The sequence below is a fragment of the Physeter macrocephalus genome, unplaced genomic scaffold (assembly GCF_002837175.3).
Source record: "Physeter macrocephalus isolate SW-GA unplaced genomic scaffold, ASM283717v5 random_91, whole genome shotgun sequence".
In the NCBI taxonomy this organism is placed as follows: domain Eukaryota; kingdom Metazoa; phylum Chordata; class Mammalia; order Artiodactyla; family Physeteridae; genus Physeter; species Physeter macrocephalus.
In genome coordinates, this window is record NW_021145386.1 from 14,359 (window position 1) to 28,629 (window position 14,271).

At 55.8% G+C, this 14,271-nt stretch overlaps 1 long non-coding RNA gene across 1 annotated transcript in view; it reads right to left on the reverse strand.

Annotated features, from left to right (window-relative positions):
• Positions 1–1,972: 1,972 nt before the first annotated feature.
• LOC114484859 (uncharacterized) overlaps positions 1,973–14,271 on the reverse strand; it is a 32,099-nt gene continuing 19,800 nt past the window's right edge. The window contains exons 5-6 of the long non-coding RNA XR_008616540.1: positions 3,072–3,355; positions 1,973–2,024 (exon numbers count right to left, since the gene is read on the reverse strand). This is a non-coding gene — a long non-coding RNA (uncharacterized lncRNA). The remainder of the gene's footprint in view (positions 2,025–3,071; positions 3,356–14,271) is intronic.

Here is a 14,271-nt window from a genome sequence, read left to right on the forward strand (position 1 = left end):
AAAGAAGACAGACCATCGCCCTTCTGCTTCCCATAAGAATATGGAAGGAGGGCTTCCCTGGTGGCGCAGTGGTTGAGAGTCCGCCTGCCGATGCAGGGGACACGGGTTCGTGCCCGGTCCGAGAAGATCCCACATGCCGCGGAGCGGCTGGGCCCATGAGCCGTGGCCGCTGAGCCTGCGCGTCGGGAGCCTGTGCTCCGCAACGGGAGAGACCACAACAGTGAGAGGCCCGCGTACTGAAAAAAAAAAAAAAAAAAAAGAATATGGAAGTAAAATCTCTGATGGGGGAATGAGACAGGAGGGAAAGGGGCAGAACACAAACACTAGATAAGTGAAGAGGGGGCACAGCTGTTGGGATGCAATTAAGTTCGAACAGAACCAGCTGAAACCATGGTGGCTTCGAGAATAGCCTGGTCATTGACCTTTAGCTCATTATAACGTCATCCTAATACTCAAGATCACTCCCCCTTATGCTGTGATAGTTCTGAGACGACCGGAAAAGGTCAAAAAGTGAACAGTGGCCCAATTCCTGGAAAATCCCCCCCCTTCCCTGAAATAGCAAGAATATTCATCCCAGTTAGAGTATGAAATTACTTAGCCCATAAAAACCTACAACCCCATGCCCCGGGGCTGCTCTCACTTTCCCAGAGGGTCCACATTCTACCTATGGAGTGTGTATCCTGCTAAATAAACCCGCCTTTGCTTTTCTCTGGTTCATTCTTGAATTCTTTCCTGTGAGAAGCCAAGGACCCTCACTTGGCAGTGGTCTGTCCTAAGGACTGTGGGTCCCCAGGATGTGACATTTCCCTCTCTTGAAACAATTAGAGGCCTCTGCCCTCCCCGTGGATCTTGATTAGGGCTGGGGCAGGGGTAGGCTCTCTCCCCAGCGCTGGTTTACCACTCCCTGCTAAATTCTAAGAGTCTCTGGGAAGGCATGAGGCTGAGGTTCTTCTCCAGGCCAGGCTAGCAGGCACTGGACAGCACAGCCCATAGGGACCCATTTAATGGGATCCCCCTCATATTCCCCAGCCTCAGTACAGCATTAGCCTGGGATGCATGGACACACCTGTCTAGGCCCTGGGAAGGTCAGGGCTCCACAGGCCCTCAGGGGGCCATTTGTCCCTCCCCACCCTCCAGGCCCTGCTGCCTGCAAACCTTTGTTTTTCCAACAGGAGGCAAGTGGAACTTCTGGCCTGTGTGTTCTGTTTGAGTCCAAGAGACAGAAACACAAGCTGCTAGGCAATGAGTACAACGCAGTGATTCGGTAATTAATCCGTCCGCACCAGGGGTCACATCGGGATGTTTACCCGCCTCCCAGGAGCTCACAGGCCAACTGAGTGAGGGAAGAGGAAACTACAGGGATTTGCCCTCCCGTGTGCCGGCTCTGTTCTAGGCACACATCACCTTATATCAGCCTCATGGGAAGGGATTTTTCTCCCTGTCTTTTGGGACACGAAACAGAGACTTACCAGGAGGAAAGGGCGCTGAGCCGGGAAGCTGAGCTGTGATCCTGCAGGCGGTGGGGAGGGAGCCCTCAGAGGCCCAGGAGCAGGGCGTAGGCCAGGTGGGGGTCCCTGAGGCACCCACAGCACCTGCCCCTCCTGTTGGTGCTGCAACCGGTGCGGGGGTATCTGCTCTGGCCTCTTCCAGCCATGCAGCCTTGGCACAGGCTTTGCCCCGCAGCCTTCGCTGTAGCCTCTGGATGTTCCCCGAACTCCAAAGCGGAGGAGCAGAATCCACTTATCCAGCACCTACCCCGCTCCACGCCAGGCTGGGCACACCTCTCGGCACATCACGTGCCGCTGAAGCACCTCCTCCACCGTAGAGACCACCTCCTCCACCTGCCCAGAGAGATGGGGAGTGAATTCAGCTGTGGCCACCTGATCCTGCTGGACCTGGGAGAGTGGTGCTGGGGGAAGGGAGCCTCCTACAGAGCCCAGCTCACCTGCCTGGGCTCAGAGCCCACTCTGGAGGGCTACACAGATCCACGCAGATGGGCTCGGTGTCCTGTGGGCTCAGACATCCTGAGATGCAGCACAGAAAACCCCGTGCAATATATAAAATGGAACAGTACTCAGTTATAAAAAAGAATGAAATAATGCCATCTGCAGCAACATGGATGGACCTAGAGATGATCATACTAAGTGAATAAGTCAGATAAAGACAAATATCATATATCACACATATGCAGAATCTAAAATATGGCACAAATGAAATTATTTACAGAAGAGAAACAGATTCACAGACAAAGAAAACAAATTTATGGTTACCAAAAGGGAAAGGGGGTGGGAGAGGGTTAAATTAGGAGTTCGGGATTAGCAGATACAAACTACTACATATAAAATAGATAAACAATAAGGTCTTACTGTATAGCACAGGGAACTATATTCAATATCCTGTAATTAACCATGATGGAAAAGAATATGACAAAGAGTATATATACATAAGGCTTCCCTGGTGGCTCAGTGGTTAAGAATCTGCCTGCCAATGCAGGGGACATGGGTTCAAGCCCTGGTCCAGGAAGATCCCACATGTCATGGAGCAGCTAAGCCCGTGCGCCACAACTACTGAGCCCGCATGCTACAACTACTGAAGCCCATGAGCCTAGAGCCCGTGCTCCGCAACAAGAGAAGCCACCACAGTGAGAAGCCTGCTTGCCGCAACTAGAGAAAGCCCACGCGCAGCAACGAAGACCCAACACAGCCAAAAATAAAAAATAAATTAAAAAAAGAATACATATATGTATAACTGAATCACTTTGCTGTACATCTGAAACTAACACAACATTGTAAATCAACTATACTTCAATAAAAATTTTTTCTTAATAAAAAAATTTAAAAAGAAAAAGAAAACCCTGTGCAAAACAGGCTGCTTCTGGCTGAGGGCCGCAGATGCCCTCCGTGTGTGGGCTGAGCAGGTCATCATAGTGGAGTTATGCCTGCAGGTGCAGGACAGCCCGGGGTTGAGCCCCAGCTCTGCCACCTACAGCTGTGTGACCTTGGGCATGTTACTAGCCCTGCAAAGCCCCAGATTCCTCACTGGGAAAATGGAGAATGTCAGACCAGTAGTACCTCAGAGATTTAGATGGGCAGTGCAGGGCAAACAGAAGGCAAGGTTGGCCCTTGGCTTGGGGTCTCCAGGCTGGAGTTGGTGCTTGTTCTGTAGGTGGAAACTGCAGTGTTAAGCACGGAGGCCGCCCAGGAGGAGGTCCCCGGTGTTGGCTGTTTCTCTCCTTGCTGCGGGGTGGGGCAAGGAGTTCATTCATGCTCTGAGACTTCCCTGGGAGCCCGGCCAGCTCCGATGTGCAGGTTGGAGAGAAGTTGTCGGTCCTCCTAGGCCTTCTCTTCTGCAAACCCTGCTGGGCAAGTGTCCTGCGTTAAGGCTCAGAGAAGGCCCACAGTGGTTTCCTGACTCCCGCCCTTCTGCTCCTCTCACTGAGGGGTGTCCTCCTCGGTCGCTTGGCTGGCCACCATCTGGAGCCTCACCAGGCCTGGCACCAGGCACCTGAGAGGCTCCTGTATGCTAGGAGGTGGAATTCTGGGCATGGGAACGGAATCTAGACATGCTGAAGGATGGGGAGTCGGGGAGAGCTTCCAGGAGGAAGACTTGGGTGAGGTGACCAGCTTCAACTAGAGAAGAGGGGCAGAAGGGCAACACAGCCTGGGAAAGATGAAGGGCAGGACATGACTGGGGGATTAAGCCTCAGGCTTTGGGGGCTGCTGCTGGGACAGGGAGGTGGCTGGACTCATAGCCAGCTCTCAGCGGGCTCTGTGGGAGGTTGACGAATTCCCCACACCTCGTTAAGCTAAGATGCACAGAACAGCTCTGAGCAGGGTGGGCTGGGTGGACGTGCAGGTGGGATTTGTGGTGCCTCCTCTGGCCAGTGCAGGGATCAGGCAGCCCCGATCCTGGGCCAGTGTCTGGCATCCTCTTGCTCCGCTCAGACAGCAGGTTGCCTAAGAGAGGCAACCGGTTCAAATCCTGACACCAGCATTCTCTGTCTGTGTGGCCTTGGGCGGGTGTCCACATGGAAGCCGGGGAGAGCAACAGTACTTAAGTGAAAGGTTGACTATGGGGGTGGGAGGCACAGACAAGAAGGGCCTGTGTGGATACCCTACAGTCGTTGGTAGGTGTCTTCCTGGTACCTGGTGGGCATGCCCAGGCCTGCACCTTCCCCTCACCTTGCGCCATATAACAGATGGGGAAACTGAGCCTGACTTGGTACCCTGACTGGCCCAAGACCATGGAAAGCCTGCACCAGAAGCTGCCTAGCTTCCTGCCCCTCAGTGTCCTAGGGCCACAAGGAACAGCCAGGAAGGCACTGGGCTAGAGGCAGAGATGAGGAAGAACAGACCTGCCCCTGGGAGGCCTGCCTGTAAGGGTGCAGCCCTGCCCCCACTTCACCCCATCCTCCATTTCAGCCCTCCATCCTCACACCGTCTCTGTCTTCTGGCACCACACCCACCCTGGGCGCTGCCACTGTCCTAGAAGCCTCCATCCTTCCATGATTCTACTGGGCCCAGGGATTCTGCAGGGGAGGGGTGGGCGGGGACATCGAGGCCAGTGGCTTCTTTACTCCGTCCAGCTCAAGTGCAGCCCGAGCCAGGCTGGGAGCACAGCTCGAGTGAGGCTGTAGCCACCACAGGTCAGCCTGTCCCCAGACTGATGCCCAGACACAGCGTGAGTCTCTGGGGCAGGTGGAAAGGCACTGTGTGTGACTGAGGCAGCAGGACATGTCACCTGTGTAGATGCTGCCACTGAGGAGGAATCTTCAGAACACTGAGAGGGAGGCAGGAGCAAGTAAGAGAGAAGCAGAGAGAAAGAGAGGGAGAAGCAGGGATGCTGAGGAGGTACAAAGCCAAGACTCCAAGCCTCCATTGTCTGGACCAGGCCTGGAGGCCCAGCCAAGACTCTGTACCTGGGATCTGGGCCCAGCCCACCTCCAGTGCTTTATTCCCAGCCAGGTGGGCAGAGAGGCCCAGGTGGAGAGAGAAAGAGGGAGAACGAGAGCGCCCTGGCAGTTCCCCCGTGATCAGCTGTGTGCGGGTGCTGGATGCTGAGGTATGGGAGGTGTGGTCCTTGGGCTCTGTGTGGGAGTCCTCCAGCATGTGTGTACTAGGGTGCCCCATCTGCCCCAGCACCACACCAGCTTTTATATCTGTAACATGTGTGTTAACACAAACGGGATTGATCTGTAGCAGCAGCAATGACCTTCCCTCAACCATAGGCTTGGTCCACCTTCCACACCAGCTTCCATGTCCACCTCACTGGGGTCCTGTACACGGACTTGATCGGTGGGCATTTCACCCAGTGACACCCCCATTAAGGATTCTGCTGTCACAGACGCCCTTGCTAGAAGGATGCTCATGAGCAGCAGGACATACCCTGGGAGTGTGTTGAGGTCCCTCTGTGAGCGTTGTGCACGTGTGCCATTAGGATTATTGATGCTCCATGACTCTGGGCCTTGGCTCCTAGTCTGTAAAACGGAATAATACTTGTGTACACCTCATAGGGTCATGAGAACTAAATGCAATGGGAGAGTGGCCAGGAAGCCAAGCTCAGCCTTGTCTGGGGCACAGCAAGAGCTGTGCTCCTTGGGTTTCTTTTGTGGTTGCTATTATTGTCGTGTGCCTGTTCTGTCCCCCGAGGGGCTAGACCAGCTCGGTGTGGGGTCCTGTTGCTGGCAATGCCCTTTCCAACCACCAGAGTGGGGACTTTTCTGGGGGAGCCTGCCCAGGGCTGCTCTGCACTGGTTCAGAGGCAGCCAGCTCGCAAGCCAGTTCAGTTTATCTCCTGAGGATTGGATGTCTGTCTGTAACTTCCCCTGGGTTGACATGAGGTGACCCAGTGTCTAAGGATTAAAAACCTTCCACACCTGAGGTTCCAATGCCCCCAAACAAATCCAAGGAAGGGCCCCTCCAGGTGTGGGGGGCTCCCAGGGGGCTGTAGTGGTGGGGTTGACACAGCTGTGCCTGTCTGTCCTCCTGCCCCCCACCCCCCAACACAGGCCCCGGGGGGCTGGGCTCCTTTCTGCACAACTGTTCATGATCACTGGCTCCTTCCCCAGGCCCTGGGTCCCTTCCCTGCACAATCCAGACCCCTCTCCCTGCCCAGCATGTCTCAGGCTAAATAGTACCCAGAACCCACGAAGGTGGTCATGGGCAGAAAGGCTCTCAAAAGCCACCCAGGCCCCCAGGCCTGCTAGATGAATTCCAAGACTCCCAGCGTGCCCCCTCCTACCCTTCATGTAGCAAAGACTTTCCAGAAAAGTCTCTGGCTGGTTCTGGGTCAAATCTACTGCCCTGGACATTGGGGCAGAGGAAGGAGATCCAGGGTTCATCCCCCAGACCAGCCCTGGTCCCTGCAGCACCCTGAACACAGCAACACTTAGTGACCCCGATGGTGAGGGCTGCAGGGCTGCAAAAGTGTCCACCATGGGGTAATGACAAGTGTGGCTCCCAGCCCAGGAGAGGGGTCTCCTCCCTCCTTCCTCCCCCTCCTCCCTCCTTCCTCCCCCTCCTCCCTCCTTCCTCCCCCTCCTCCCTCCTTCCTCCCCCTCCTCCCATCCTCTACAGTTCAAGGTCTGGGTTCTTCTCTCTGCTCCCAAAGGTGGCACCATCTTTTCTGATGGAACCACAGTGAGGAGCCAGTCCACCATGGGGTAATGACAAGTGTGGCTCCCAGCCCAGGAGAGCGGTGTCGTAACTCCTTCCTCCCCCTCCTCCCTCCTTCCTCCCCCTCCTCCCTCCTTCCTCCCCCTCCTCCCTCCTTCCTCCCCCTCCTCCCTCCTTCCTCCCCCTCCTCCCATCCTCTACAGTTCAAGGTCTGGGTTCTTCTCTCTGCTCCCAAAGGTGGCACCATCTTTTCTGATGGAACCACAGTGAGGAGCCAGTAGGTGGTAGGCAGATATGTCCCTGGCAGGGAGATACCAAAAACAGTGTGTACAGCCCCCAGAGAGGGACTGACCAGCTCCAGGGACTCATAGAGGGGAAATGTCATGATTTATGCTCATGTGTTTGCTCATTTTTGACTTATTAATTTGTTCGGAAATATTTATTGAGACCCACTGAGTGCCAAGGTAGGGAAGTGGGGTGAGTAGAGCAGCCTGGGGGGTTCTGACAGTTTGGGGTATCAGCTTTTAGCTGAGCAGAGGGACCCCAGAGCTGTCCTCCATCTAGTGGGTTTGTTCTGGCCTCTGCCAGGCACCCAAAGCCCCTCTGAGCAGACAGTGCTCTGGAGGCAGCTCTGAGAACCCCACGTTCAAACTCTACTCAGGCCACTTCCCAGCGGTTCGGCCATGGGCTGGTACCCTTGCCTCTCTGGGCATTGCCTCCCTCTGGAAAAGGAGGACAAGGCAATGCCTGGTCCCCAGGGTAGAGGGGACAGGACACAGGCCATGCAGGCAACACCTGGGACATAGGAAGTGCCCAGTGACACAGCACCACGTGGATTTCCCCTCCTACCCTGTGCAGGAGGCCGAGGGCAGGGTCAGGACCCCATGTTCACTCCCTCTGACAAGAGCAGCCCAAAGCCCACTCCCTCAGGCCTTTTCCCCATCTGTGAAGAGGCGAGGCAGAATCACAGGGGCCCTGCCATGGCACGGAACATGAAGAGGAAACACACCCCACGCCCAACCATAGCCCAGCTCCTTGTCCCCGGAGGGCATCAGGTTTTTCCATGAGGTGAGACAGCCAGATGTCTTGGCCAGCGAGCATAGAAGCTGGGTCTGGGTGGCAGGAGGTGGAGTGGGGACATGGCTCTTCCATGCCCTGTGAGTGACCCTAGATTATCTCCTCCAGACAGCTCCTTCCGCCAACTCTGCCCTCCGGCTAATGCTTATCTCCGTGATAAATGGCCCCACTGCCCTGACAGAGGAAGAGCTGTCTGTGTCCTTCAGAGCCCTCTCTATTGGGCAGGGCACAGCCGGGTGAGGACTTGGGCCTCAGCACGTCAGCACGGTGGCCGAAGATCCCAGGCCGCTGACCCAAGAGTCTTGCCAGGTGGAATGGGGGCTCTGGTCCCAGGGACGCTGGCTGTCTCATTGCCGGTTGTCTGTCTGGTTAAGGCCCTGGGGGACTCTGGTCTGAAACAGGAGAAAGGCCGGGTCTTGGGGATTTTGAGGGGAAGGCAAGGCCCTGTTCTCATAAGGCGCTCACCGTTTTCTCCCAGAGCCCCCCAGCCCCTGCGTACCCCGCACCTGACATGCACATACACAGCGGGACACCCCAACCATGACCTGGCAGCAGAGAGGGGCTGCTTTGACCTGTACATGACCCTAATGTGACCGCTGGCAGACACTGGCTGAGGGCTGGATCCCACATACAGGCTGTGGAGTGGCATCCCGTGGAAGGGGTAGACATGAGCAGGGAAGGTGGTGAGCCTGTCTCTGCAGGGTCCTTTGGCACATTCCAGATCTAACACCTGCTTGAACGCTGTCCCAGGGAGAGGGTGTGACCAGCGCAGGCCCTCAACAGAAAAAATGGAATCTCCAGGGCCCCGTAGGACAGGGTCAGGCTGTGCCTCTTTGCTGACAGAGATGCGCTCAGAGATTGTACATCCCACAGGAGGAAATGTCTTTCCTTCCCTTTGGTCCAGGGCCAAAGGTCGGGCCCATTGATTCCGCTTTTCCTCCTGGCTTCAGCCTGACGCCGAGACGGGCAAAGGCAGGCCGTCTGTCCACAACCAGATCCTCAGAGCTCAGCCAACCCTTGGCTCTGAAGAAATGTGTTTTTTTTTTTTGGCAGTACGCGGGCCTCTCCCGTTGAGGAGCACAGGCTCCGGACACACAAGCTCAGCAGCCATGGCTCACGGGCCCAGCCGCTCCACGGCATGTGGGATCTTCCCGGACCGGGGCACGAACCGGGTCCCCTGCATCGGCAGGCGGACTCCCAACCACTGCGCCACCAGGGAAGCCCAAGAAATGTCTTTTGATGAATGAATCTTGGCTCCACATGAATCTTTGATACTCTAGGTTCTTGCAACTAAATATAATGTTTCATTGAAAAAAAAAATCTGCACTTATTTAGTGCTGAGGTGGCTCCCAACACACGGCCAGTGTCACTGCTATTGCTGTTAACTTCAGGGCTGCCCTGAACCAGCCACCGCCAGTGACTTTGGGGGCAGGATCGGGGGTAATTACATTTTAGGGGGCAGTGTAACCATCTTTGCAACATTCTCAGCGTGTGGGTATGAGCATGCATTTAAATCTTACTAGATTTTTGTGATGTTTGTGCCCGAACTTAACTTTCTATTAATAGAAAAACATGTGGGTTTTACATGTTACTCATCATTCAACATATATTGACTAAGCACATCCTCCGGGCTCCTCTGGGATGAGACGACGGGATCCAGCAGTGGCCAAGAGAAACCTGGCCTGCTCTGGGTCCTGCGTCCCCAATGGAATAAACACACAATTAAAGACCTGATCACAAGTTCCATGAATGCTGTGAGGAGCACTGGAGGGGGCCCTACAGGGACAGGTACCAGGGCGCTGTCATGATCTAGAGGCTGGGAAAGCTACCCACGGAGAGGGCTGGAAGCTGACTCTGAAGAGTGAGTAGGCGTTAGCAAGTGTAAAGGAAGGGGACATTTTCCAGGCAGAGAGAACAACCTGGGCAAAGGCCAGATGGCCAGAGAGACCATTAAACCCTGAGTGTTCACTGCAGCTGAGTGGAGGATGGAGCTGAGCCCCAGGAGACGCTGGACCAGAGCACACAGGCCCTCGGGGGCCAGCAAAAGGGAGCCATGGCAGGTCAAGCAGAAGGAACAGGAGGCCAGAGGTGACTTCTAGAGGTCCCTTTCTAGCTGCTGGGTAGAAGGGAGTTATGTAGGATTTCACTTCCCAAAGTCTGGAGCTGATTTTGCTGGTACGGCCGGGGATACAGGTTTTTTATTACTCTCTGTTGTCTCCTCCGTGCCTGTCCAGACTACGGGCTCTCGGGGGCAGGGGCAAGTCTGTGTCTAATTCATTTCTGAGGGCCCAACGGCCATCACAGGGCCAGACATATAGCAGGAGCTAAACAGAAGCCTGCTGAGTGAGGGCGCGCACTGACCTGGTGTCTCACCTGTCTGCCCAGTGCTGCCCATGGAACTGTCTGTCAGGCCTGACTCTACCCACTAGCTTGTGTCCTCAGCCGAGCAGGGCCGGGCCCTGCAGGATGTGCTGGACAACAGGCCGTGCATCCAGGAAGCAGACTTCGTGCCTTTCCTCACGCTCCCACGCTGGCTGCCAGCCGGGGAAGCTCCAGCCCGGAAGCCCTCCCAGCCATCAGGCTCAGAAGTGCAGGCACCATCTACCGGGGCCAGATCAGATCCAGTGCCGTGCAGCCTGCAGAAGCCCAGGGTCCCACCTACAGAGACCACCCTGGCCCCAGCCTCACCTCAGGCAGCTGAAGCGAAGACCAGAGGTCCTGGGTGGGGTAGAGATTGGGATGCAGAGAACCTTGGGTGAGACTGGAGGGGAGCAGCACTGCCTACTCAGGGAAAACTGCTCACCAGCTACAGCTGGGCCAATTCACCACACGCAGACAGGCAGCAGTGATTTCTCCATCCCAGGAGGTGTGCAAGCAAGACCAGAAGCTGGAGAAACTCGCAGGTCCTATCTCTACCCTGCTGTAAGAACCCCCCACCAAGCATCTTCTCTCCACCGAGCCCCAGAAGCCACCCCTTCCTGCTCCTGGGGGACCATCACTGTGGCTGTGTGGCCTCGAAGTCTCTCCTCCCCACCTCACTTGCCTCTTCTGTGACACAAGGGTGGGCGAGCTCAGGAGGTGTTTTCCTTTCATTCTCTGCTCTCAGCACCACACAATGATCGCATTTATTCTCAACATCCATAATAATTTTCTTCTAAAACAAAAACATGAAGAGTTCCAAACCAATTAGCGAAAACACAGGAAGGCACCTTAATTTCAGGACACAAAGAAATACCATCAGGCTCCCGTGTTTTCCTTGTGGTAAACTGGATTGTTTCTTCAAAGGCCCGAAGCTGTCTGGAAGGGGTGGGGGTGGGAGGGAGGCCAATGTGGGAGGCCCAGGACCCCCTCCTCTGCCCCCACATCCCTTCATACCTACCAGGAGCCCTCGGGGTGGGGCCATGGTCCAACTGTGCTTCTGCACACACACACACACACACACACACACACACACACACGCACACACACACACAGACACACAGACACACACAGACACAGACACACACACACAGACACACACACACACAGACACACACACACACACACACACACCCATCCTCCTCCACTCCTGGGATCACAGGCCTCCTCTTCCCTTGTACTTCTGATGAAATCCAATCCCCCAGCATAGCCGACAAGGCCCCTGGATCTGAACCAACTAGTGCCTCCACCCACTTCTTGATGCCCCTCCCTCACTCTCTGCTCCTGGCCTTTGCACTGGATGTTCTTTCCTCCCTGAACTCTCTTCCCCTGGCTAAGGACACATGCATCCTTTGGGACTCAGCTTATATACCCCTTCCTCCAGGAAGGTCTCCCTGACCTCATCAAGGGTTCCCAGGGCCACCTGTACACCCCCTGCCACAGGCCTGCTCATTCTGACATGTACCTTCCTGGTCATGTCTGTCACCTCCATTGCCACTCAGTGTCTCAAGGCCCAGCACAATGCCTGGCACAGAGAATGTGCCCAGTAGGTGTTTGATGAATAAATGAATGATCGTCAAAATGCCCTCAGAACCCTAAGCTGGCCTTGACTGAATGTTCTGGTTCCAAGCTCACTGTCAAACCCCAGGAGGGCAAAGCCTTGCCCTGAGCCTGAATGCAGGTCTGGGACCTGGGGATCCCTGCACCCTGGGGTGGGAGGGTGTGTGTGCCCAGAATTCTTTCCTAACGTGGTCCTGTTATTTAGGGATGGGCCGAGAGCCCTCTGTGAGCAGGAAGCAGGAAGGAGAGCTGGGCCTCTGTTCTCCCACCCAATCCCCAATTTGGAGGACATGCAGCCTGTAATTTGGAAGGCTAATTTGGTCTGGGGTTAGAAGGGAGCGCTCTGTGTGCTGAATGATGCCATGCTCTCCCAGGGGAGGAAGTATCCTCTCCTCAGCTCTCAGGCACAGGCCACGCTGCTCCCACATAGCCCCTGAGGCCTGGGCAGAGACCCCTAGACCACTGGGCAGCCAGCCCTCAGCCAGAGGAGAGGGAGAGAGGGAGAAACCTGGGGTCCAGTCCCCTTAGCCACTGACTGCCCAGACAGGGGTTACCTTGGGTCAGTGTGCCCCAGACGTCAAAAAGAACCAACGGAGGGTCCCCAAGGACGAGGGCCTCAGAGCGCCCCAGACAGCTGCTCAGGAGAAACATTGGGGAAATGGGCAGTGTGATCACTTGGCCCAGAAGCCACAGTCCCCAGCAACCCCCCAGTCCTGCTGCTGCCTGAGCCCTGCCACAGAGTCACTTAACATCCCTCCAGCATCATGGGTCATCATGCTGTTTCCAGCCTCTGAACACCGTTCACCTCATCCCCTGTGAAGCCCTGTCTGACCACCAGGCTGGATCAAGATCCACTTCCGAGCTCCCACAGCGCTGTGCTTCCCACTTCACAGCACTGGGCGTTCTGCCCTGTATGTGCCTGATTGCCTCCCCCATCAGAATATGGGCTCAGTTAGAGTGGGGCCTGGTCGTGGTCCCCTTGGTGGCCCAGAGCCCTGCCCAGGGTCTGGCTCAGCAGAGTTGGTATGACAGGACAGGCAGAGAGGCTGCTCCACTCACAGCTGTGTGGCCTTGGAGTGGCACTTCTCTGGTCCTTGGCTTGCCTGTCTGTGGACCAGGCACACAGCAGCATTTCAGTATTCCATGAACACGTGAGTGAATGAATGAGAAGCTGGTCTAGATGGTCTGCAATCCCTGCACCTCAAACCCTCCAGTTTCTCTCCTCATTCAAGCTGCAAGGCTCTCTGCCCAGGTACATGCCAGCAGGGACTGGCACTGGCCTTGGGATAAGGTGGACAAAAGCCCTAGAGACAGTCAGGGCAGGCAGGACGTGCAGGGGAGCTGAGAAGCTGGGACCTTGAGAGGGTGATGGGTGACAGAGCCTTGGTGGGGAAGGCATAAAGACTTCAGGGTGACAGATAAAGTCCCCATCCCTGACCATGCCTGGTGTTTGAGGACCCCGGCCTGCCTGGGGGCAGCACCCCATCCCCAACTCACCCACACTCCAGCAGCTTCTCCCGAAACTTCTGCTCAGCCTCTAACCGTCTATCACTGGGGCTGATGATTCACACGCTCTGCACCTCTTTCCTCTTCCCAACTAATTATAGCTCCTGTGTGTTTCTCCCCCTGGAAAAATGTCTTCTTAAAAAAATATATCCCCAAGCCAGCAGTAATTAATTTGGTGAGCACCATGTGCAATTCAGACAGACTCTGAGGACAGGAAGGTCCCAGGTATAGGGAGAGGTCTTTTGTCCAACAGAGGAAGAGATGGGTATGGGACACAGGTGGACATGGGACACTTCAAGCAGCAGAAGCTCAGCCCATCCCCCACTCTGCCTATCATGACTCCGGGGACCTTGGGGAATTACAGTCACAGTCACAGTCACGGGGACTCTGTGGAGCACTACTACATGCTGGGCACAGTGCCAAGTGCCCACCAAGTGCACTGACATTCCATCCTCTGACACCTGCCGAAGTCGGCCCTGTTGGCCCCACTATAGAGAAGAGGACACGAGCTCAGAACCTGCCCAGAGTCCCACAGCCGTCAGTGGTGGGGTGAAATGTGAAGCCTGTGGCACTGGTAGCCGTGGCCTGAGCAGAGGGAAGCCCCGGGCCATTAGCCCCTCAAGAGACAGGCAAGCACATGGCCCTCTGGCCTGTCTCTCCCTCACCCACCTTCTGGGAATCACAGCAGTTCCCCTGGAACTGGGCCAGAGTTGAGACCACAGGTGTTGTCTGAGCTCTTCGTGGGGCCCAGCGAGCAGACAGCAGAGCAGATGTCTGGGCAGGTGCCCCGGCCAGGTGGGGAGAGGAGACACTGCCAGGACGGGGTCCTAGAGCAACAGTGACAGAAAGACTGAGACATTTGAGACTGGGTCAGGGAGCCAGACAGATATAGAGAGAGGGGCAGAGATGGAGACTAAAACAGAGAGACAGAGTTAGGTCTGAGTCAGAGCCCAGAGGACAAAGATAAACCCAGAGAGAAGAGACAGAGACACAGGGCAGGGGAATGAGCCCCAGACTGAGCAGCAGGGACAGCTGAGATGGAAGAGGACCCCAGACCTGGTGTGGCCAAGGGGCTGGTTCAGCCAGAGAACCAGAG